Below are 24,159 nucleotides of genomic sequence, written 5' to 3'. Positions count from 1 at the left end.
ATTGTTAGCATGTCATGTACAAGAGGGGGTTCCTCAGCGGAGGGTCCGGCAGGCCTCTCTGGCCGTCGAGGTCCTCGTCATGTTTAACAGGAAACAGCCCCGGAGTGGATAAATGCAACCATACGGCCGCCACTTCCCATTATATTCTCGGCTGCCGGGGCCGCCTCCGCACCGCGGCCATGTGGACTGTGGAAACCGAGCAGGTCGGGTTTAAGAGAAAAAAATGACGATGAAAATATAAACACGGTAAAATGGAGAGGTCGCCACTCATTATCGTTCATTTCATGCTGCTTTTTCAAACGCCACTTCAACCTTTATGTTCGGATCCAGTGTTTGCACTTGGACTATTTCATTTTCTTCTATTTTTTTTTTTTTAGATAACATACAGTATTTGATGGAGATGACTAATTCAAGTGCAATTTAATTGCATTTCTGCTGAAAAGAAAATCTTTGAAAATGTATAAAATAATAATAAAAAATACACAATATCGCATAAGATACGTTTTGCTTCCAATAAGCTTTGCCGTAAGTGTTTGAACGCCCCCCCCCCCCCCACCACCCCCACCTCACTGTTTGATAAGATATATTTACCGTCGCCATCTTTCATTGTTACTACAATTGTCATCAAAGGGCCTCTGCCAGCTAAAAGCCGGCGCTGCCAGTGTAAAACATGGGTTGCTGAGAGCCAAAGCCTTTAATGTCTGGATTAATAACCCTGCAGTCAGAGGTAATGGCTCGGTGGGAAGTGCGGCTCCTTTCTTCTGCCTTCTGCAGGCATCAATCGTCTCACATCTGCAGCGACTGTAGCCTGAGGGGGGGCGGAGGTGGGGTGGGGGGTGGGGGGGGAGGTAATGGGGGGGGGGGGTTCCGCCGTGAACCAAGAGGAATAAATTCCTCCATAAGTGGCTGCGGAACGACGTCTGCTTGACGAGTCGGACGGTCGCAGTTCCCTTTCGATGAAGAGCGATGAGAAATCCTGACGGTGCAACGTTCTGCGAGATGATGCGATGAGTGATCTTTTTTTTTTTTTTTTTTTTTTTCTTTTCAATGATCAATAAGACGCAGTGATGCATGGCATCACTTTGATTGTCTTGTTGGAGAGTCGCTGGAGGGGCTGGTGCTTTATTCTCCCCGCGATGCTTCCAGCCTGAGACGGATCGAAGGTTTATTTGATTGAGGGTTTATTTAGACTTGATTTTCTTTTCTTTTTTTTCAACAAACGATGACCCGAATGGCACAAAAGAACAACATGAGAGGCTGAAAAAAAAATAAATAAAAGAACAATCGGTTTGGATTCGCTGGAACAACCAACTGTTTGCGGCTGAGAGGCCACAGCACTTCCACTGTACCTCTGTAGCAATCTTATGAAAGGCTCTGAAATTTTGAAATGCGGCCAATAAAACCCAGCTTGAAACGGAAGACACTTATTCAAATTCCCTTTGAATTCCAATTCTGATTCCGATGATAACTTTATCTATTCTGTATGTTTCTCCTGTTCCCTCAGAGCTGTTGCCTTTTTTTTTTTTAATATGTTCACGTGTGGTATTACACAGTGAATATCCAGGGTTTATGTCAGGTTTACGCGTCTGCAGCTGCCTCCTGCTTTACCTGAAACACCCCCCTTTTTTTTGCTTCAGAAGTTTAGATTGTAAAAGTCTAAGGAAGCTGTAAAATGTCACAGTCAGTGAGTCCGTGTACGTGACAACAGGGTCAAATGAAACCGCACTGACCATTCCTGGACCGTGTCGCGTTATAATCAACTCCCACTATCTGCTTTAGAGCATTAGCCAACGTATTAAAGGCGGGACTCAGACTTAATCAGTGAGGACTCAGACTTGGCTGGCAGCAAGATGCTATCTGCCGCTCGGCAGCCTCCTCGTCCCACTTTGAGATTACAAAATATCAGCTGATTAATTATGAGAAGAGGAGCTGAAGGTTCCTCGCCGTTACCTTCTGAAGCTGCTCCTCTCTGTCAGGTGTCACGGGCAGCGCTTGCTTGTCCGTTGGCTGGGCAGCTGGTTGCGCGCTGCCCTCATGGTAATCACAGCCCTCTGGATTAGCCTCCACGCTCATTAGATCAGCATGATAAAGAGACCAAGATCTGTGGTCCAGGGTCGCGATAGACAGCGACACGCGGAGGCCTCGTACGTGAATGAGGGGGAAGTCGGGCCCGGGGGGGGAGAGAGGGGAGCTCGCGGGTCGGTGGGGGTTGGGGGTCGCTCCAGCGAATCCACTTCCTCCAGTGTTTCCCCAGCCAGGCCCCAGGGTCACGTCTGCCTGCCGCTGAGGAGGCCTTTGTGATGGAAATCCCGGGGATGGAGTTCAACCCCGAGAACAATCCCGAACCTGGTCCTCCATGTTCAGCCGCCCCCCCCCGTCCTCCTCCCCCTCCTCCCACTGTCCCAACTCACCCCCCCTCAATAGCGGCAGGCAGGTCCAGCGTCTGTCCACGGATCGGAAGGGTGAGCGCTCAGCACGCTTTTGGGTGGGTGCAAGTGCAGTGTTCTGAAGATCTGCTGCCGCAGGTGGAAGTGATGGCGCACGTGCGTTCAGCTAAGATCGCGCAGGTCCAAATTGGACGTGAATGGAGTCCGACTGGAAAAATCCAAGTGAAGCATGGGACCAAGAAAAAAAAAAAGGAAGAACAGAAAAAGCATCAAAGCGAGGGTGCGAAATCTGCTGACCCAACTTTCAAACATGGTCAGCAGCGCAAAACAACACAACACAACAACAGCTGCACAGGTGTACATACCAAAGTGAGTTGGTGGTGCGAGGAGAAGGAGGCACCACCACCAGAGGAACAGGAAGAGGACGAGATCATTGTCTGCTGAGAGAAGGAAGATGCAGCTCGTGCGCAACACCCCTCCGTCCCGTGAGTCATCCTTCCTACTGCTCCCGCCTGTCGGTCACGTGACGGTTCCGCGTGGCCTCGCCTGGCCTGCCGTCGGCACTGCTGACTCACCTCCTCCTCCTCCTCCTCCTCCTCCTCCTCCTCGTGCAACCCCCTTCACGCCTCCTCTGCCACCTCCTCCTCCTCCTCCTACTATTTATTTACTCTTCAGTATTCAATGTGACGTCTAATGACGGAGGCTGTGAACTCACGCGAGAGTGAATAGAGATCGTGAACTCCAGTGTTGTTGTTGTTGTTGTTGTTGTTGTTGTTGTTGTTGTTGTTGTTGTTGTTACCGGGCCGATTCTCTGAGATACTTTCGATCTGTTTTAATTTTTTTTATTATTATTATTTTTTTTTAAAGAGCTGCTGCTATGTTCTCGTCAAGTGGGACTGTATTAAAATCAGGCCTCTGGTTCTACAGAGAGCACGGCTGCGCGCAGAGGGAACTCCGGGAAAGACGTCAGGCTGCCCCGTGACGTCACTTGAAGCGGCGGCGGCGGCGGCACGAGCTGCTGAAGTCCCAGGAGGAAAGAAAGAAAAGAAAGAAAGAAAAAAAAAAAAGGGGACGCAACCAGTCACACAGCAAATAGCCAAAGTCACAATTTAGTCCGTTTCATTTCTGTTTGCTCATTTTTTTTTTTTTTTTGTTTGTCAAGTGGAAAGTTGTGTTTCTTTCGCAAATATTGACAATTCACACACACACACACACACACACACACACACACACACACACACTGATGAGATGATGAATGCCTCTTTGTTTGGTTCCCTCACTGTGTCTTTTTTTTTTTACGACTCTAATGGAATTAAACCTTGAATGCAGCATGGACACTAGTTTTTTGTTGTTGTTGTGCCAATAGCATCATTTTGTTAAATCACATCTTCCTGCGATGAGAACACACTATTTCCCCTCTCCCAATACTCCTGATCGCGACCTAACCAACGTTGTTTTCCCGACATAACCAGTTAATTATCTCCAGAGACGTGAATAGATAAGACAGTCGTGACAAGAGACGAGCACAGGAAAAATGGTCAAGATAGCTGCAAAATATTTCTGAATACTCCAAAAAAAAATGTAAGAGGTTGTAAAATTGCAATTGGCGAATTTACTGTTATACAGTTTAAAAACAACAACAACAACAACAATGTTTTCCTGCTCCATCATTCTGCACACTCACGCAGGATCATTATTAACGGTGATATAGTTGCGTACACGTGTGCTCCTCGTCTCTCACCACTAGGTGGGGCTGTTAGACCTCCGCTGAACTCTGGACACTCCTCAGACCTGGTTCAGTTTTGCTCATGGCTGCTGCTACATCTTTAAAACTCTGAGTTAGACTGACAAAGGCGTGATGGGAGGTGTGTGTGTGTGTTTGTGTGTGTGTGTGTGTGTGTGTGTGTGTGTGTATTCTTACAGCACTGCTCTCACTCAGCAGTGACAGCTCCAGAGTCTGAGAGACATTGATTTGGACAAGATTGACGTTCTGTGACGAGACAAACTACTGCACACACACACACACTCACAAGGTCACTGCGAGCCGTCATCCCTCCGTGGTGAAGCGAGGTGCGGCGACAGGCCACGCCCTTCACGGGCCTTTAAGCACGGAAAAATGAACTCCGGGCCTCGCAGTCGTTTGATGCTCAACGATCCTGCGAGGCTCTAAATGGTTTCACCAGGTGTTCTCGGCCTCCTCAAGTGTCACCTAGAACCATTCGAGCGTATAGGTCCCCCATCACACAAGTTTCTCATTCATATTCTTGCTTTTCATACTGTGCTTCACTTCAGTATGAAGTTATTAATCGGCACTGCACGATTAATGATCCCCCCAAGAATTCTGTAGAAAACAAGCACGTTTTAGCCCTGTGTTTACAGCCTCCTGCTAAAATGCTGAGTTCCAACTTCCTGCATTCAATGTAAATGATTGCTTTGCTTTGTTTTTCTGGCTTCAAGTCTTTGTTTTTCTGTATACACTTCATAAACGAGGGTGTGGCAGGGGGCAGAGAAGAAGATGGGAGTGTGGCAGAGGTATCAGTTCCCTTGGAGACATCACAAAAGACACATTTCCATAATTTCTTTCAGTTCACTCACTGGCAGGGGAAACGTTTCATTGTTCATTTTTTTTTTTTTTTTTCCTTTTGCAGAATAAGGACCTCAAGGGGACTTTTACTCACCTCTTTTTCTTGGCATTGTGTCTCTGAAACCAGCTCCAAGTCAGTGTGACGCTGGATTTATGCAGCAAGGAGGGCAAGTTTGTCAAAGCTGTTAGACACAGAAACGGTGCCAGATAAAAAAAATCCAACGAGGGGGTGGGGGGGGGGGGTGAAAAATCAGCTCTCCGTTCAATCTGCTTCGCACGTCCCCGTTTCAAAGTGTGACGAATCCCGTGAGAGTTAAAACACTGCGTTTGTCTGAACCGCAGTTGCGTCTGCCGGGCCGACTGGCCTCATCCAAGGGATCTCCGGGCCGCTCGGCGGCAGCGAGTCTGCATTTCGGGGGGGCCACTGATGCCAAGCTTCCTTTTGTGGAGCTGGACGCCGTCCAAATCGCACTGACTCAGAGCTCGATACTTTACTGCAAAGGAAAAAAAAGAGAAAAGAGGAAGTGCTCTCCTTGTAATTAAAAGGGTTTATGTTGCCATAATCACAACCGAAGCGGGAGAATTTTAACCTTTGCTCTCTTTTCGGCAGCTCCTCCAGCAGAATGAATGATGCTTTCTTTTTTTTTGTGTTTATACACCCTAATGGTGAGCAGGAAATTGGCTTTATGGTTTGCACATGTTGATTTTTCATTAGCTGAAATCGATTTTTTTTTTCTCTTCATAGGCTGCAACACACGGTTCCCCCGACCAGCACGAGTGGCCGGTCGGGCCGTATACTGCGTTGAAGAGAATACAACATTATTTCACTGAAGAAAAGGAGGACGGGGGATCTTTGTCTCCTTAGTGTTGGTTTTTAATGTTCCAACTCCACAGGGACACAGAATGTGAGCAAAAGCGGCTGTAGCGGCCATGCTGGACCACTAGTTGGCAGTGCAAGTTCACGGAGCGTCGCAATTTCAATATTCAATTTTAAATTTTTGCTGTTGTCATCATGTCAGAAGTATCAGCACGTCACTGCGCTCCTCTTTGGCCTCCCCGTGCTCCAGTTCTTGGAGGAGCTTTCCAGAGGTTTCTGCTGACACCACTGCTGACTGCTGCCAGGCTGCAGCTGAAGTCTTCTGCGGCTGCCCTCCTTCTCCTGCTCACCGATCAGATCACCGTGCGCGAGGTCCTCCAGGATCCTGCCGTGGAGCCAGGGAGAAGACCTCAGCCGTCGCAACTTGTATGCTTTGAGTGAGGTGTGCAGCTAGAAGCGTGACTGCAGTTTGCACTCGCTGACTGTATCCTGTATGGCACTGTTGCAGCACACGGCACCGGGCGGCTGCTGACATCCTGTTTGGACCTCCTCGGCCCCTCTGACTTCAGCCAGCGTGTCGTCGCTGCAGCCCTTTGCTGCTCTCAGCAGTCCTCTCCTCTGCTGACACTCTCCCGTCAGCTCAGCTCAGCCTTGCTCTTTTATTTTTTTATTTTATTTTATATTGTTCTTATTTTTTATTTATTTATTTATTTATTTATGAGATGCAGCCAAGAAAGTGACTCAGCTCAAAGTCCTGGGTTGTCAGCTGGACAGAGACCCTAGCCACGTTGATGCCCCCTGATAATCCAGCTTCTTTTACACCTCCAAGGAAAAAACACAAACAAGCAAACAAACAAACAAACAAACATGCATGACCAGAGAGTCCTGGGTTGAAATGTAAAGATGTTGCCGTCTTCTAGCAGCAGTATTACAGCAATGTTAGCAGGAAAACCGAACCTGTGCTCAGAGCTTTCCTGACTTCTTCTGCCACTCTTTAGTTTGCCTGCTGTCACTTCTTTGCTCAGTGCTGCCACCAGCTGTCGATGCACAGACTTGCACAATGTGCGCCTCTTGCACACAGCAAATCACGCGGCCATACGTCACAATTTATTTATTTATTTTTTTTGCCTTTCTCTGGCACAGAGGGCTCGTAGCTCCACCACGACAATCAATCAGCCCGGCGTCTCTTCAGACAGAGTCAACGGCGTTCCGCCACGCGGCCGCACTGAAAGGTCTCGCTGATTGCCATCACAGCCGCCTCTGATTGCTGGTTGTGTGTGCTGGTGGGTCGCCAGAAGGCCCTTGTGCTCGCTTGCTGGCTCTGCGCTTGATTTGATTTGCATCACTCAGAGTTCTGATCGAGTTACACAAATAAACAGCGTCGCTGTCGCTAACGCCGCGACTTCTGGATTTTTTTTCCTGCCCCTTTGATGGCCTCTCTGCCTCTTTGGTGCTTCTGCATCTGCGTCTTTTGTACGCTGGCAGCGCAGGTGCGTCCTGACTTGCCTCACTGAAAGTTTCTGCGTTCCGTTTTTCCCCTGTTCCCAGTTTTCACGCTTTTTAAAACTGCGTGCAGGCTCCAGACATCTGTAAAATATTAATCGTCTGTTTTTGTTTGCGCTCCCTCCATAAGGCACAACACAGCGTGGATCAGCGCCCGCTCGCATCGTCCGCCAAGTCTGAATAAAAGTCTAAGTAAGCAGTAAAAGGAATCAAGGAAATGCTCGCTGAGTGGGTTTTTTTTAAATTCTATTTTATTTTTATTCCCCTCTGCCTCGCAGGAAGAGATTGATGTCGTGTTTGCATTCCCTGCACGCTGCTCAGTGTCGAGCTGTTCCAAACAACACCATGATGTATTCATACAGGTTCTATAGTGGGGGAGAAATCTGGCTGGAGGGGGTAAAACCTCTCCCAGGGGGATCGTACTGAGGAATTCACCGCTATTATGCCTGTAACTGTGTGTTTCTGGGTCGTTTAGTCTTGTGTGAACTCCGGCCTGTAATCACTCAGCGGTGACTTCAGACCCCAGTGATTCTCAGCTCTGTTATCGTTGGCGTCGGGATCAAGTTTAGGGGGACGAGATTTGCCAAACTTTGGTCCAAAAAAAAAAAACAAAAAACAAAAAAAACACGCTCGCCGTCATCACACGAATCCAACACGCTGACCTTTCACCTTTCCAGTGTGCACAAAACATTTCAATCATCGATGTCAACATGTTAACCGACACTGCAAACTTTCCCCGAAATCCTTTGTATGTACGAGCCACGAGAAACATTTGGAAAACACCTGAAGGCACAGTTGGATAAAACATGCACGAGGTTGGATTGGAGATGACAAACCGCCCCCCCCCACCCCACACCCTCACCAGACATACATACGTGTAAAGTCTTTTTTTGTCTGAGTGCAAATTGGAGCAGAACACTGAAATCTTTCATTACTGCTGTGCCCCAAATTCTGAGATTTCAAAAGACTCAACGGAAACCTTGAAGCTTTGGGACTTGAAGGTAATTGCAGACAGACAGCTGGCGCTCGGGACCGTCAGCTCCCTTACACTGAGTCGTGCGTTATCACGGCCGGCGCTCTGTGATGCGGACTCAAAGTCTATGAAAATGTCTGTCAATGACAAAAGCCCAAGAAGAAAACAAAACGAAAGAAAACAAAATGTTATTGTAAAGATGCCGAGGCAGCTGCCACGAATTTTGCGCCGTTGCTGCAAATTACTGATAAGTTTGATCGCACTCCAAAAAAAAAAACAACAACATTTTCAACGGTGCTTTCTCCACGCAGTCTTGGCAGGTAGGCAAAAGCTATTTGGAAACCTTTGATAATAATGTTATTTCTCCGCGGCCAGATAAGACGTCTGACAGGAGAAAGTGTGAGAAATGTTTGTGTCTTCATCTCCAAAAGCACACAAATCCCTGAATGGGTGGACCGACGCGGGTCTTTGAAGTCAAACAACGTGATCGTGATCCCCTTTTGAACTCCGCCATAATTGGAATCAGTTGTTGAAAAGGGCCGATGAAAGACGTGGGGACTGGGAAAAGGTGCAGCTTTGCATGTTAATTTTTTTTTGCGGCTTATCTGCGTAATGAAACAGCACGGAAGTAAGGAAATGTGGCGATGGAACCCTCCCCCCCCCACCCGACACACACACACACACACACACACACACACACACACACACACAATTCATCACATTCAGAAGGAAATAATGAATTCATCATCAAAACACGATGTAATTGGAATCAAAGGTTGACTGAGGATGATAAGTTGCTTAATCACGAAGAGGCGGAGGAAACGCAGGAGCGGTTTTAAACGGAGGCAGTCAAGGCCACGGACGTGTTGCCCTCTGCTGCTCTCACACTCTGGCAGAAAGCAAACAAACTTGGTTTTAATCACTTTTTAAGCACAATTATGTGCATGATAAGCAACACTGCACTATCATTTCACAGGTTCCTGCTTGTCTACAGGTGTTTAACTTGGCAAATCCAGTTTGGCTCAGCATGATTTAACTTTGCTCCGCCTTCTCTCGAAATAAAACTTTCTCCTCTTTCTTTTTTTCTTTTTTTTTTTTTTTTGCACCATCTCTCCCTTTCATCCACCGGGGAGAGATGGTGAAAGAAAAAATAAGAAATAAAAAAACTCAGCTGACTCTGCTGACTTGTCATCAACAAGCCCACTGGATGGTATTTGTGTAAGGAAATGCATGCAAACACGCTTCACGACGGAGGAGAAGTTGTTTGCTCGACTTCATCAGCATCTATTTTTAATGATGTTGACTTCCCCCCCCCGGCGAAGGAAAACAAATGAGGGCCTGCCGTGCTGCGATCGCCCTGCAGGGGGCAGCAGTGGCACGTTTTGAAGCGCCAAAAATGGAGCGGCGATTCACAAAAGCCCTCGGACGTTTCAGTGGTTTGGATTGCAAGACGTCCCAGTTTCAACCAGTGTGAATTCATTTTCTTCACTGGACAAACAGGAGTGATCAGCTGCTCTTTTTTTTATTTTTATTGGAGAAGCTGAACAAAACAACAACAACAACAACAAAATCTCTGCTCTTGCTCCTTTCCCTTTGGCTCTGCACGTGCAGCACATCCACACACGGGTGGGTGGGGGGCTGTGGCCCCTTTGGATTACAAGAGGGGCCACAGCATCCCCCCCCTCCCCCCCGCTACACTTGCCCGTCACAGTTGTGCGAGAGTCCGAGAGCGTCTTCAGCAGCAGCTTTGGCTGCTGCAGCTCTCACCAGGACCCCTGCACCGTTCTCACCCACTTATCCCACCACAGAGAACTATTTCTGACTCCGCCCGCTGGGTCCCAGTGCCGTGACAGATAGATTAAGCTCTTTACTCGCTGAACTCGCAGCGGCCCCCTCTATTCTGGTGACGACGTGGTCACAAAGAAAAAAAAAGAACAGCAAATCACATCTGAGGCTCACAATCAAGTTAACTAAGGGAACGTGCTCGCAGGCACGTTCTCCACATTTGGGACGGCAGTTTTTTTTTTTTGAGGAGCCGTCCAAGGCCAAATCATCGGACATAATTGGTAGAAAACCTTCGCCCACCCGGCCATGCGCTGCAACACCGCTGTAAGGTGGAGTGAGGGGAGCTGGGTTCTGCTGAGCGTGCACGTTCTCCCCCTGCCGCACAATCATGCACATTCATTGCGCACACACTGGCAAGGACGAAGGACCGTCTCCAGCTCTGGAAGCCCGTTACGTTTGTCTTTCTGAGGCAGCAACTAAGCAGCTGCTGCTGCTAACGTAACCCCGCATGCACACACACACACACGCACACGCACACGCACACGCACACACGCAGCGAGGCATTACTCACAGTGCTGCGGCGTCTCAGCCAAGAGATGTTTGGTGGAAGGGGCTGTTTTTAGTTTGCTTTTATTGGGACTGTCTTGGAAGTCGAAAGCACCCCATAAAGTCTTTTTTTATATAACTTGAAGGCACTCGAGGATAAGAGATGAAGTCAAAGACTTGGAGTACAAAGAGAAGTTAGGAAACCGCAGCCTGCCCTCAGATGGAAGCCGCCCCCCCCCCCCCCCCCATCCCCGCCTCCCTCTGGCCCCCCCAGCTCGGCTGTGCAGACGTGCAAATGGTGGGCCGGGCACGTGTACGGGATTCATCCCTGGATAACATGAGCGCAGCCCCTGTCGCCGAGGAGGACCAGCGTTGAGCTACATCTGCTGCAGGAAATGAGATGTGATGACCTTTAGCGAGGACATCGTCCTCCGCGGGCAGCGGCCAGTGATCCGTCCTGGTGGGGGGGGGGGCGGAGCACTGAGGTCGTCGTCGGAATGGGCAGCCGGGGACGAGGACGTCCGCTGGTGTGCCTGAAAAAAACAAAACAAACAAACAGATTGATTTAATAGGAAGGAAGCATGACGCTGCCACTTGTTGCAGCCATGTGGATGTTCTGCGTAAAGAGACACACACGAATCAGCCAGATCTGATGCATCAAAGCGCTTTTGCCTTCTACTCCTCCGTGGTGAGTGTTCTCTCGCTGCCTGTTTTATCGTGTTTTGTTGTGCACTCGTTGTCTGCTGTTTGTTGGTCTGCCTGGGCATCGTGGATGTGACGGAGGAAGGCTCCGACGGCGCAGAGGAGGTTTTGCAGGGTGCGATTTTATTTTTTTTGCACCGCCCGCCGGAAATCTCCAACGGAGCGGGTTTTGTTTTTGAGGATGAAAAGCTTTGTTTTCCCGCCGTGTTCATCGCGGGGAAGAGCTCCGTCGAGGGGCCTTCATTGCTTTGCTCTCCCAATCAAATCTGATTGACTGCAGCGTCCACGCTGACACTGTTTCCAAGCTGGCTGCGACGTCCTGTTTCCTGCCGCATGCCGAAACCCTGGCCGCATCCCAAACTCCTTTGGACCTTTAAAATGACCCTAATTAGTTGCTATTAATTAGTCTCCCAATGCAGACAATCAAGGTTAGAGTGATTACCAGACGGAATCGCGGAATACACCCCGTAAGATCTTGGCCATCCAGCTACAAAGCAGTGCTACTTCACCCTGCGTTGAGTTGAAAACAGGGAATTTCAGGGAACACACACACACACACACACACACACACACACCGAGTCCCGTGGTGCGTGCAGCAATCTTATCGCCAGTTGCGCCGCAATAATGTGACTGTTGTCAGTTTTATTTGCGCTGCTCTGTAATCCCCCGGGGGAAGATAAGCAGCGGAGGCGTTTAGGTGGAGCATTTGGTCACAGAGTGTGTGGCGCTGCGCAGATCTGTTCCTGCCCACGCCGGAGCTGACGCAGCTCGCAGATGCAGAGCTGATGGCCAGCACACACACACACACACACACACACACACACACACACACTCACACAGATGCATGCACGGCTGCATGTTGAGATGGAGGCTCGCGTTACTTGCACATCAGTGCTCATGGAGGAGGAACTTGTTTGTCATTAATATCTTTATAAGTTGATTAAACCAGAAGTTACACATTTGATAAAATCCATATAAGAGATGGTGCAAAAACACGACCAAAAAAATAAATAAAAAAAAGACAGACAGACAGACAGGCAGACAGACAGACAGGCCCGTCTATCTGTCTGTCAACTCAAACCTGATGTAGAGGCAAATTTCATGACTCAAATGTGACCGTGAGTGGCTGCAAGTTAAAATATAAATAGTAAAGGCTTCTTCTTCCTTCTGCAGATTCACTCTCCGTGTTGAATCTGGAAGCATCCCAGACTCCCCTGTCTCACCTCAGTGTTTATTCTGTCTTCTTCTTCTTTTTTTTTTTTTTTAAATAACCGTTCACTGGACCGTGTTTGTTTTAGGGCGGTTTGTTCATTTGAGGGGCCGGAGTGCATATTAATGGACAACACTGGCTGCTGTTTATCCTCCCTCCAGCTGAAATGACAATAATAATAATAAAAAAAAATCCCACCAGAGTGGAATTGTGAAACACATTTATCTGCCACTCTGAATAATTAATGCTGGGGGCGCCGTGACTCTGGCTGGTTTGTCCTTGGGGCGTGTTGACTCGCGGCATCCAGAGTTCAGGTTGGTGGCCCCTGCTGCCTCAAGTTGGACCTGCACAGTGGCTTTGACATTCAGGCGGTGTCGACCAACTGGACCGGACACTTTTCCCCGGGAAGAGGGGATGGAGTGGGGGAGATAATCGCATTAAAATTTGCTGCAGCGGCAGCTATAAACAGAAGTGACGGGGGTGGGGGGAGGAGGAGGAGGATGAGGATGAGGGTGTGACTGCGACATGAATAATAATAATAATAATAATAATAATGATGATAATTGATGTTATCGTAATAATTTTCTAATAATAAATGCAATAAAACAACTGGAGCGCAAGGTTATCAAGAAGCCGGCTAATCAGATTATTCAAAAACTTGTTGGTAGCAGCTTGATGCTTCTAATTGGTATTCCAGTGTTCACCCAAAAGCCAATCAGGGGCAATGAGAAGCCCTAAGGAAAATCTCTCCAATTATGACATATAAAACCCCCCCCCCCCACAATTGGCCACAAGGTTGTTTTTTTCCAGTCACTTCTAGTTTCATTACAGCTGAAGGGAAATAGAGATGAATGGTGGAGAGCACACTGAACGTCAATGTTCACAGGTGATTTTCCCTCCAACCCTGGAGCTTTGACAAGAGTGGGGACGTCCCAGCTTCGTGTGTTGTATATATATATATATGTATATATTAGTCCATATCTAGTTGGCTTTTTCCATCTCTTAGTCAAATATCTGCATGGAAAAACTCATATAGGCTCACAATATGCCTCTACAACATCATAAAAAGACAAAAGACATTCCCTCCTTGCAACCCGTTGAATTTCCCTGGGGGGATCGGACGGCAGCGGAGACAGACTGGTGTTCTCAACGGTCAAGTGTCTGCAGGAACGCGAGGACCCTCCTCGTTCCGAGTGTCTTTTACAGCACGGCCGCGCTGAGATAATTCCCGCCGAGGAGCGATCGCCGCCGCGCCTCATTTTTTTCCTCACATCTTTTCCCTCTGTGCAGCGAGGAGGAGCACAATAACCTCTAATCCCCGGCTCAGCTGCGCCTCTCGTTTCTCCACCGTCACATTTCGGGAGGGAAAAAAAACAAAAAACCAGAAGACAACCCGCACGGCATCGATTGCTGCTTAATGTGGACATAAATGTTTTTGTTGCTCGTCGAACTTTGCGCATTCCGCCGGCCACGCCCATCTCCCAGTGTAAAATGGGAGGTGGCCTGTGTTTGTTGGGTGTTCTCGCTTCGGCTAATTGTTACCTCGGCTTCATCTGGAGGAAGAGCGGTTGAGGCAGCGTCGATAAGAAAGGTCCTCTCCCTCTGTTGTCGGGGAGACCGCTAGTGGTCTGATCGAGCAGTCAGTCGAGACAAGGATGGATTCTCCTGGTGAAAAGGAACAACTCAATGCGCTATTTGCCGCTGTCCGTCACGATGACACGAAACGTCTCTGGTGTTTAGCAAACAGGTTGATGCGAATACAACTAATGATGCGTCAAATAAGAATGACACCTTGCTGGTGGATGCTCGAGCACACACACAGGGTGTGTGACGTCTGCAGGCGTGTCGTGGCAGAGAATGGATTCACGATGTGGGTCCCTGAAGCAACAGAAACATTAACGAGACAAGGGGCCGAAGTCGGACTTTGATCCCTTGCCTGTGGTCTTTGTTGCTGCCTAGTCAAATTTGGTGGGCGGGGCCAAGTGGGTCACAGGCGCTATTGTGTGCTTCCTGATGATGGTCTATTTGCCACAGACGGCTGTGCCGTGAGTGATGTCCAGTTTAGTGTGACTAACCTGCTTGTCAACTGTTGGGGCAGCGGCTTCTCAGCATCAACAAGGGAACAAAGTTCACATCCACTCCGGCACTCCTCGTCCTGGAATGAGCCTGGGGAGCCTCCTACAAACCGGACCACAGCCAGTTCCTCCACAACCTCTCCTCACTGTTAACACTCCAGACACCTCCAGCCTGGAGACATGAGATACTTCGAGGAGGCGACAGCAGCCATGTCCAAGCTCAAGAGATAAAACACAAAAGGTTCTGATGGAGAGACTGACAGACGTCTCATGGACAGTGAGTACCGTTGGTGTTTTACTGTCAAAACCAGAACCCAGGAGCAGAGAGGAACTCCTCAGTTATTCATGTCAAATCAATTTTGATCCCAACACAGCAAACACACAGTTGGGAAAAGATCAGCCTTACCGTGATCATCCAGACAGATTCACTTCTTGGCCTCAGGTCCTGAGCAGAGAGAGTCTGACTGGACGATGTTACTGGGAGGTAAGAGTGGGGAGGGTGGACTGGTATAGCAGTGGCCTACAGGAACATCAGAAGAGCAGGAGGGTCAATCGAATGTGAATTTGGATTAAATGACAAATCCTGGAGTTTATTTGGCTCCTCGGGTGTATATCGGTTTTTATCACAAAAACATCGGGAATGATGTCTCAGGTCCCAAGTCCTCGAGAGTGGGAGTGTACCTGGACCACTCAGAAGGTCTTCTCTGCTTCTACAGCATCTCTCCAAATATGGAGCTCCTCCAGAACAGGGGTCCTACCCCCCCAGAACACCTTGACTCAGCCACTGTACGCTGGACTTCTGATTGATTTAGATTCTTTCGCAAAACTTGTTGTCTGAGAGAGTTTGAGTGGACTTCTGAGCGTTGATTCTTCTGTCTTCCCCTACGTCAGTCAAATAAGGTGGTCTGTGCTGTAAGGTGGCGCTGTTTGCACTCATGACGATCGCTGTCGTTGAGTTGATATTTGTCTCCATGGAAACATTCACCGATGATATCTGTTGTTGATATAATGTTTTCTCATCCCCTGCAGCCGAATTCATCTCACAGATTAATCTTTTAATTCGTTAAGATGAATTAATCTTTAATTAGTTCAGATTACAATTTTGTTACTGTGGAAAGACAGCTGACGTGTGTTTTCTCTCTCGGCCTGTTGTAGAAGAACTAATCCACCTGAATCCGCTTTTCAATTGTTGATTTTCTTTTTAATGAAGATTAATCAGATTAATGGATGTGAATGTTCTGAAATTATTTTGTCTGATGATCTTGAATGTTGGCGTCTTGAGGTGCCTCTTTCATGATGAAAAAAAAGGCAATACATCATAGGCTGATGTTCCTTAAAATGTGGATTTTAAGTCTCTAAAAAAAAGATAATAAAATAAAATAAACCACAAGTGTCGTGTTTTCAAGAAGTTATTTGCATTGGAAAAATTGGGGGGGAAACAAAGGACCTCTGAGACAAGCAAAAAAAAAAACCCAATGTGTATTCTCACCTACAGGGACCTCTAGTGGCTGCTCCATTTGCTGCTGTTGGCATTATAGTGGCGGAGAGTTTGGGTGTATTTGAGGATCTCGCCGCCTCCGCCGCTACCAGAACCTCCGAGCGGCTCCAGCTCGTAAGTTGCATCGATTGGCTGAAAACAAGGGCGTTCGCGGCGGACAAGACGTCAAAGGCAGCCAATCAATCAAACACAAACAGCCCACTGCAAATAAAAAAAAAAAAAAGGAAGCACAAGGTCAGAGGCGCCAAGAGGCTGAGCAACTGGCAGCGCAGGAACAATACGATACAGCAGGAGGATAACGAGGCAGCGGCAGCTGCAAAGGAAACTGAAAAACTAAAAAAAAAATCAAACAATACAAAAAGTCCACCAGTGCGATGGTACAATTTTCCCTCTTAGGTTTAATTTTCATCTTCTTCATCTTCATGGCGATTGCACAAATGCATCAACGCCCCCAGCTGTTTTTACGGCCACAGGTTGACATTAGCAGTGTTAGCCGCTAGCAGCAGCTGTTAGCCGTGCCTTTGTTTACCTCTGCTGAGGCCGGCAGGTCTGGTTTTGCATGCCGTGAAACCTCAAGCACGCGGTTGTACACTACGAGCCTCCGCCTGGGAATCTTGGAGGTTGGGAAATGCAGCCGATGAGACACGAGGAAACGGCCACGCACAGCATCTTTTTTTTTTTTTAAAACAAACCCGGGGGCCTCGTTAAAGTGACCTTCCTCTCAAGAGTGACAAAAGCAGGAAGTGACAGTGATAAGGCCGCCCCTTTCAACACCACAAAAAAGGACGAGCGACGGCTGCTGCTGAAGGGTTATCACACCTGGACAGGGGGTTCTTTGGCATTCAAACAGAGAAACAAGTTTAGTTTTCAAACACTGCAGACCATCACACAACAATAGGACGTTTTGAGCCGCTGCTAAGTGCCTCCACTGGGACGTAAAAAACACTCTTTGAATACAGGTTGGTCCAATCACCTGCTAACTTGCTCTGAAGGCCCCTCCCTCCTCCACCACATGCACATAAATCCAACAAACTGTGTCGTGTGTCCTTTCGCGCCGTAGCTGTTTGGATATATGGAGAAGATCATTTTACTTCCTGTTCCGAGTTGCCTACACCGTCTACTTCCTGCTCGGGTATAGCAAGGGAAAAAAAACAAAAAAATCGATGCTCCTCTTTCTGGTAATTTTTCTTCTTAACCACATTGAAACTGTGTCTCACCCCTTCCTTCCCTTTCTCAGAGATTTTTAATATATATATATATATATATATATATATATAATGTGTACACATTACAATTAAATTAAGTAGAAGATGTAATGGACCAGAAACTACAGTTATGGTTCAGCGGTAATTTAATAAGGAGTTGGATATTGAGCAAATCAAAAAGAAAAGACGGGGATTGGTCTTGAGTCTGTTTCCTGCTTTTGCAAATTTTTTTCTTCCCCTACAAGGAAGTCTGGAATAAGCATGAAATTACAATAACATGAGTGGTAGCGTGCGTGCATGTGTGCGCGTGCGTGCATGTGTGTGAGTGCGGGGTACAGTGGGAGACCCACCCTGATGTAGGTTTTCCATATTAGAGCAATGTGAATACGTCTGCACGTCTGCACGTTGTTTTTTTCCTTCATTTATTGGAAGAAAAAAAAAAAAAAACCCGTTTTCCACGCTTTTATATTATGAACATTTTTAAACCGCGAGCTGTCAGTGGGAAACTTTCTCACACTTACACGGAGGCAGGTGTGCCATTTATACCATCTGTCTGCTGCCGCTGTGACCCACTTCCCCCCCTTGGGAGTCAAATAGGTGGATTCAGTAGAGTTAAGTGTTCTGGCGCCTGCTGCAACTTCACCTGCCTCGCACAGGCTGCTGTGAAAACCGTGTCCTCGTTGAAAAAACGCCACGTTAGAACAGCAAAACTGCGGACTCCTCCCACCGATCGGATAATTGATACAGTGTTTCTGCGGAAGATCAGAACAGTGGTGCAGGCAGGAGGAGGGGAAACAATTTTTCAGGGGGGAGGGGGGGGGGGTAGAACAGCGCAATGAATTGACAGCAAACAGTTCTTTCTTTCAAAAGGCCCCAGGAGCTACGCAGCTCCATTCGACGACGCGACAATAATCGACCCCGAGGATTTACCCGTGCCCTTTGAAGCGCAGAAGACAGGAAGGGGGGGGGGGGGGGGGGGGGGAGCGGTCAGGGCGCGCTGACGGATCAGTCGCCTATCAGACGCGGCTGCTGCTTCCCGGCAGGACGGTTCACAGAAACACATTTTTACGTTTCCGCTCAAGCGCTCGGCTCCACCTGTCTGCCTCGGCGGAATGAGGGAGACTATTTTTGCCCCACCGAGAAAATGAATTGAAAGCGATGGTGAGGGGATGAAAGGATGGAGGAAGGTGTGGAAGCGACTCTCTCGGCAGCAAGGGTTTGCGGCCTGATTTTCTTTCTCTTCACAGCATGTAATTGTTATGTGTCAGAATCCCAAAAATGTAATTTTTTTTTGAAGGTTATGGTCACTGAAATGAACATCAAGTCCTTAATTAAAGCTGGACTGAAACTGAACTGAATTGTTTTTTTTTTTTTCTTTTTTATCCCCTACGTAGTGCTTAGTCACACGACAAGAGGAAAATAAAACCAATTTATACCAAAAATGATAATTAAAAAAGACTTTTAATCCTTTTTAAATATGTTTGTTAGACAGGAATTACTGTAAGTTCCACATTCAACGTGCTTTTATTGCCATTATGCAAGCAGATTGAAATTTTGAGGAGTCTCTCGGCTTTCACACACAGAAAGAAAATATTTAAAAAAATAAAATAATTAAATGTAATGGAAACGAAAACACCTTTTATATTTACAGAAAAGAAATGAAAATAATTCTCAGTTGGGCGAACAAACCCAGAAACCCAGAAGACCCAGAAAATACGGCTGTTGCTCAAACTACTCGGACATGTAAACACCCAAATCTGAGAGTTTGATAAAAACAGTGCTAAAGTGCCAAAGAAAGAGCACTGCCACCTATGAGCACGGTCCAATCAAACCCTGCCTCGGCCCGCTGAACTGATGCCACCCGCAGGCTGAGCCTCGGACCGACTGGAATCTCGGAGCTCGTCCCGCGGCGGAAGGTTTACGCTGCCGCCTCCCTCCCTCGCTGCCGAGTGTTTACTCAGGCAATTGCCTTTAAGTGCTTTACTCAAGGACAGCTGCATCGTCCTCTTGGGGGAAACACGTTAATGCAGCGATGATGCGGCTGCCAAGAGAACCAGCCGGCTGCCTGCTACACGCCGCCGCTAATGCACTCTGTCTCTCTGCACCGCGGCGTTGATTAAAACCCTAATGGTGCTTTTGTTATGGATCCAAACTTCTCATCCTGGCAGCAGGTTCCTCCTCCGCCGGCTTATTGACCGGGCAGACATTTTATTCGGGGTGGTGGTGGTGGTGGAAGCGGGGGTGGGGGGCGGATAACATGGCGCAACCTTTGAAACATCTTTTTTTTTTTTTTAACCCCATTGTCGGGGGTAGGAGGAGGGTAAGATGAATTACACGGACTGTGCGGCGCCGTTGTTGGGAGGGGAGGTTGTGGTTCTTTTGTCTGTTTACTCAGCATGATGGGATATTATGTAGCGCAGTAGGAGGAGGAGGAGAAAACACGCAGATCTGCGGAGGAGAAACAAGTCGCCGATCGATACCCGTCGACTTCGGCGTACGAGAGACGGAACAAAGGTCTCAGCGGCAGATCATCAGTCTGGCAGGTCGCCGCTATAGGGACGTATAGCGTTAGGATTTATCCATACCGGTACCGATAAGAAGGATCGGCACTGATACTTCTTATCGGTACTCTTGGTACTACGTTTAATTTAGTGTTAAAAAAAAATATTACAAGACATTGAAAGAGTCAATAGTCCTTAAATTGAAGGTTGAAGCACCGGCAACATCATTATGCAACCCAACAGACTGAATACTTACAGCCATATGTACAGAGAACGGTCGATGTAAAGGCGCTTCTCCACCGAGCTGGTGGGAGGGTGGCTGACAGCACTTCTCTGGAAGGAGGGGGTCTGATCATCACAGGAAAACATACACAATGAGATATCTCACTGACAGGACTGCCAACAGTGCTCACTGCTGCTCGCACTGACTTCAAATGTGGACCTAAACCACTGAGATTGGACTCTAGCAAAGGGCTATACATCCTTCACAGCAAAGGTGGCAACGTCCCTCTGACATTCAGCAGGTTCGTGCACGTGACGTCTTTCGTCACTTTGGCCAGTGTGAACGGGCTCTGTATCGGCAGCGGAGCTGTGGCGGAGTCGGCGGCGGTTGCCGCCCACAAGATCAACATATTAGCGCCGGTGCTACAACGGAAGCGCTATCCTCTTGAATTAATGCCAACAAACTCAACGAGTCATATTCTTACCGCGACTGGACAGTGTGGAAGCGGACAAAGGATACGAAACGAAGCCGCGTCGCCATTGTTTCTCACTTTAGCCGTTTTGTGGAGGCGGCAAACACTCAGCGCTCCGCTACCTTCAAGCTAACTATGGCTGCGCCCCAAGTGTTTCATTAGGTTGCTGGTGTTTCCCCGCTGGGATGCAACTACTGTCCGAGCAAATGTTGCCTTGAGCCGAAGAGTCATTCATTTCAGTGTAATGAGCCCACAGCTCAGAGCGCTTTGGCCTGACCCAAAGGCCGACTTGGTTGTTAGCTAGTGAGGCGCTACGTCAGCGCCGTCTCCTGTCGTCGACGACAGGTGTCTTGATTACGCGACGGTAGAAACGGTAAAAAACAAAAAACAAAAACGAGAGTGTTAGCGGTACCCCGGTACCGTTCTAAATAGGAACCGGTACATAAAAAAAATACCAGTACACGGTCCACATCCCTAGTTGCCACCCACAGAACACTGGTCCTCTCCCCTGAACCCTGACACTTTGATCTCACAGCCCATAAACACTTGTGTGTTTATGTTTTCTTTGAATACAAATGGAACATAAATCCCTTGGTATTTCTCTGCGGTGTAAATATTAGTCTTAGGAGAGTAGTTTCCATTTGGTTTCATTTAGGGGATGATGAAACAAAGGCACAAGTAATGGATTGATATTTAAAGGCCCCAGTGACATTTAAAGTGATCCACTGGCATAAAGTGAAACATGGAAAATAGATTCAATATCTGTGTGCTCAGTTATATGATGCCGTACAAAAAGAGAGGAACCGCTCTGCTCTCATTTGCTCATCATGCAAGGACACTTTTACTTCCTGGCCAGACACCAGGCAGTGCCGGAATGTAAATCTTAAATTTGCAAGAGCCAAGTGTGGACTGTTGATTTAAAAGGAACGGAAAACAAAGATGAAATCCCACCATTGCAGAGAAGAAGGAACTCGGGGCACAGACGTGAGTGGCGGTTAGCTTGAGGTCAGTGCCCAGGCGAGGTTTCAAAGGTCTTGGTGCGGCTCACCGCAGGATGGTGAAGCTTCCGGCGAACTGGGTCCACTATCAGGGACAACCTGATTGTGCTGGTATGAATGTGACCTAGAGTTCATCCATTTGCCTCATTTACAAAATGCTGTTGATGTGATCTTTACCACACGGACGTGTAGATTTTGCAAACGTTCTATCCGTTGGTTGGTTATTTTATTTCACTTATTATTATTTTCTGTGTCTGGTAGACTAGTTGTGTCATTCCAAACAGTTTGGTTCTATAAGTTGTGTTATTTAAAAAAAAAAAAAAAAAAATCCTATTAAAAAAACATCAACGTTACAGTTAATAGAGTAAAAAAAAAAAAAAAAAGAGAAAGATATGCTTTATTATAAGGCGGTGGTTTTCAGTCTCCCTCCGCTGCTGTTTTATCTCCCCAGCCAGGTGGTTAATGGAAATTAATTGTATTCACTTTCCATCCCGGGAGTAAAATAGCCTCTGATTAAACGGCTAAAATGAAATTGAGGCAGAGCTGCGGGCGGTGGAGGCGGTGGCGGCTGCAGACGGCCGCTGGGTCGCGTTGCCAATATAAAGACTTCCAGGAACCAGGTTCATCTTCCACCGCGCCACCGCTGCCAGACAGCTGCTATAATTAGATATTGATAGAAGGGCAGTAATTAATGACGCGTCTGCCGGCAACATTATCTGCCCCGCAATTTTCCCTCCACGCCTTCCGCCCCGTGCTGATTGGGCCGCTGGGTCACCGGCACGCGGCCCGTCATTATTCAAGTTGTCTGAGGGGCCGCGGTGGCGCCGTAAATGGGATGGCGACGGGCGGTGATGGACGCCGACGACACCGTCCACCGCTCCGTGACTCCCGGGGACCTCGGCCCCGGCCGCTCGCCGGGATTTAGGTGACGGATCGAAAGCCGACTGCCATCAAATCTGTCGCAGAGGTTTTTCAGCCCCTCAATCCGAGACTTGCTTCAGGGAGAAAAAAGATGGGAAAAAAACCCAAACAAGCAAATAAAGGGAATTTGAGGTCGTTCAAGGTCGTTTGCGATGTTCACGTAAAAACACATTGTCTGACAGTTAATGATTCCTTTTTTGAGTCATTTTTGTGTCGCAAATAGGTTTTGCAGTCTCAAATGGACTCATGTCTATGATTTCTATGAGCTCCCCCCCCCCCCCCCCTGTAAACAATCAACTAACAGCCTGGAAAAAGAGCTACGCAGCAATACACAACATCCGTGGGAAACTTCTGGGCTGGGGTGGTGATGGACGGCCACACACCCACATGACTTTGCCTCAAAAGAGGGGAGAAATTCCTCACATATATACATGTGTATGTATATATATATATATATATATATATATATATATTTATATATATATATATATATATATATATATATATATATATATATGTATTAAACTTTTTGCAATCCACTGGATTTATGCATCACTACAATTTGCAATAAAAAGAAACACAACACGTGCAGCACACACGTACTTTCTGTGTATTTCTGGTGATGAATGTGATTTATTACAGAGGACTGGCCTGCGTGACTTGTTCAGTACATCAAAAAGTGTTTCAAAGGATAAATACTCGGTGTCGCTCAGAAACGTGAGCTTCGGGTTACGTGATCCAGCGAGCCCGAGACGTGTTCGCTCCTTTCGTATGTATGTCGCTGGATTTCCCCCCCCCCCCTCTCTTTTACGTAAATTGAAACCAGCTTTTGTGTAAAAAAAAAAAAAAAAAAAAAATGTGGAGTCACTCTGTGTTTTAAGGCCCTTCAGCAGATTTTACATTCAAATGGGAGACCTTGATGCACTCCAAAAGATCTTTTATCCTCTGGAGCATCGCTCATTTTTATCATTGCCGGCGCTTCGTCTTTTCTGTGCCTGGACTCTGCTGATCTCTGCTGTGAACCTTGCCAGAGGAACAATCCTGGAGGGTATTATTATTATTATTATTTTTTTTTGAAAGTTTGAATCCTCACAGATTCATCACAAAGAGCTCCAGTCTGATTCTTCTTCTTCTTCTTCTTCTTCTTTTTTTTTTTTCTTTATCTGGAGAACAGCCAGGCCAACGAAGTTCCTGACAAACGGTTTGTCACAGAGTAGCTTTGAGAAGTGGCTCATCCTGCAGAGCCTCTCATTCACACCTTCAAGGCCAAAGTCTTAGGAGTGGTCCACGTTGAAAAGCTTGATTCCAGTTGGAGATTGGCTGGACCAGTCGATGCACTGTAGTTTGGTTTATGGTTATTTATTATTTATTTCTCCTCAGCAGAGCAGCCTTGCTTGATTAATTACTGACCCCCCCCAAATCCATGTGTTTGAGAGGGCAGAGCCAGCCTTTGTGACATCACAATGGGCTGTGCTCCAGAACTGTGGCTTTTCAAACACACTGCCATGTGAAGTTTGGCCCTGGAATCTGATTGGCTTGTTTTCCACTGACACAGACAGGAAGTTCATCCAATCCCATTCAACTGTCTCTCTACGTGTGTGTGTGCACTAAAGAGCCTCGACCTTTGAACTCTCTGCCAAACAGATGTGTGAAATCAATGGTGCAGATTTGTCGTGCAATCTTAATAATGGAGTCTTAATTGTACTGATGGAACGAAAAAACAAAAAATGAGACTTGGAGAAAAAGACGACGGGGCAAA

At 47.4% G+C, this 24,159-nt stretch overlaps 1 long non-coding RNA gene across 1 annotated transcript in view; it reads right to left on the bottom strand.

Moving 5' to 3' along the window:
- Positions 1–23,435, bottom strand: part of LOC142902067 (uncharacterized) — a 75,994-nt gene extending 52,559 nt beyond the window's left edge. The window contains exon 1 of the long non-coding RNA XR_012929040.1: positions 23,424–23,435. This is a non-coding gene — a long non-coding RNA (uncharacterized LOC142902067). The remainder of the gene's footprint in view (positions 1–23,423) is intronic.
- Between the last annotated feature and the right edge of the window lie 724 nt (positions 23,436–24,159).

This window comes from Nelusetta ayraudi, unplaced genomic scaffold (genome assembly GCF_046127955.1).
Source record: "Nelusetta ayraudi isolate G7.1 ecotype Tasmania unplaced genomic scaffold, CSIRO-AGI_Nayr_v1 ptg000091l, whole genome shotgun sequence".
Taxonomy (NCBI): domain Eukaryota; kingdom Metazoa; phylum Chordata; class Actinopteri; order Tetraodontiformes; family Monacanthidae; genus Nelusetta; species Nelusetta ayraudi.
Note: the sequence above shows the minus strand (reverse complement) of the source record. Positions and strands in the feature narration are given on the sequence as shown.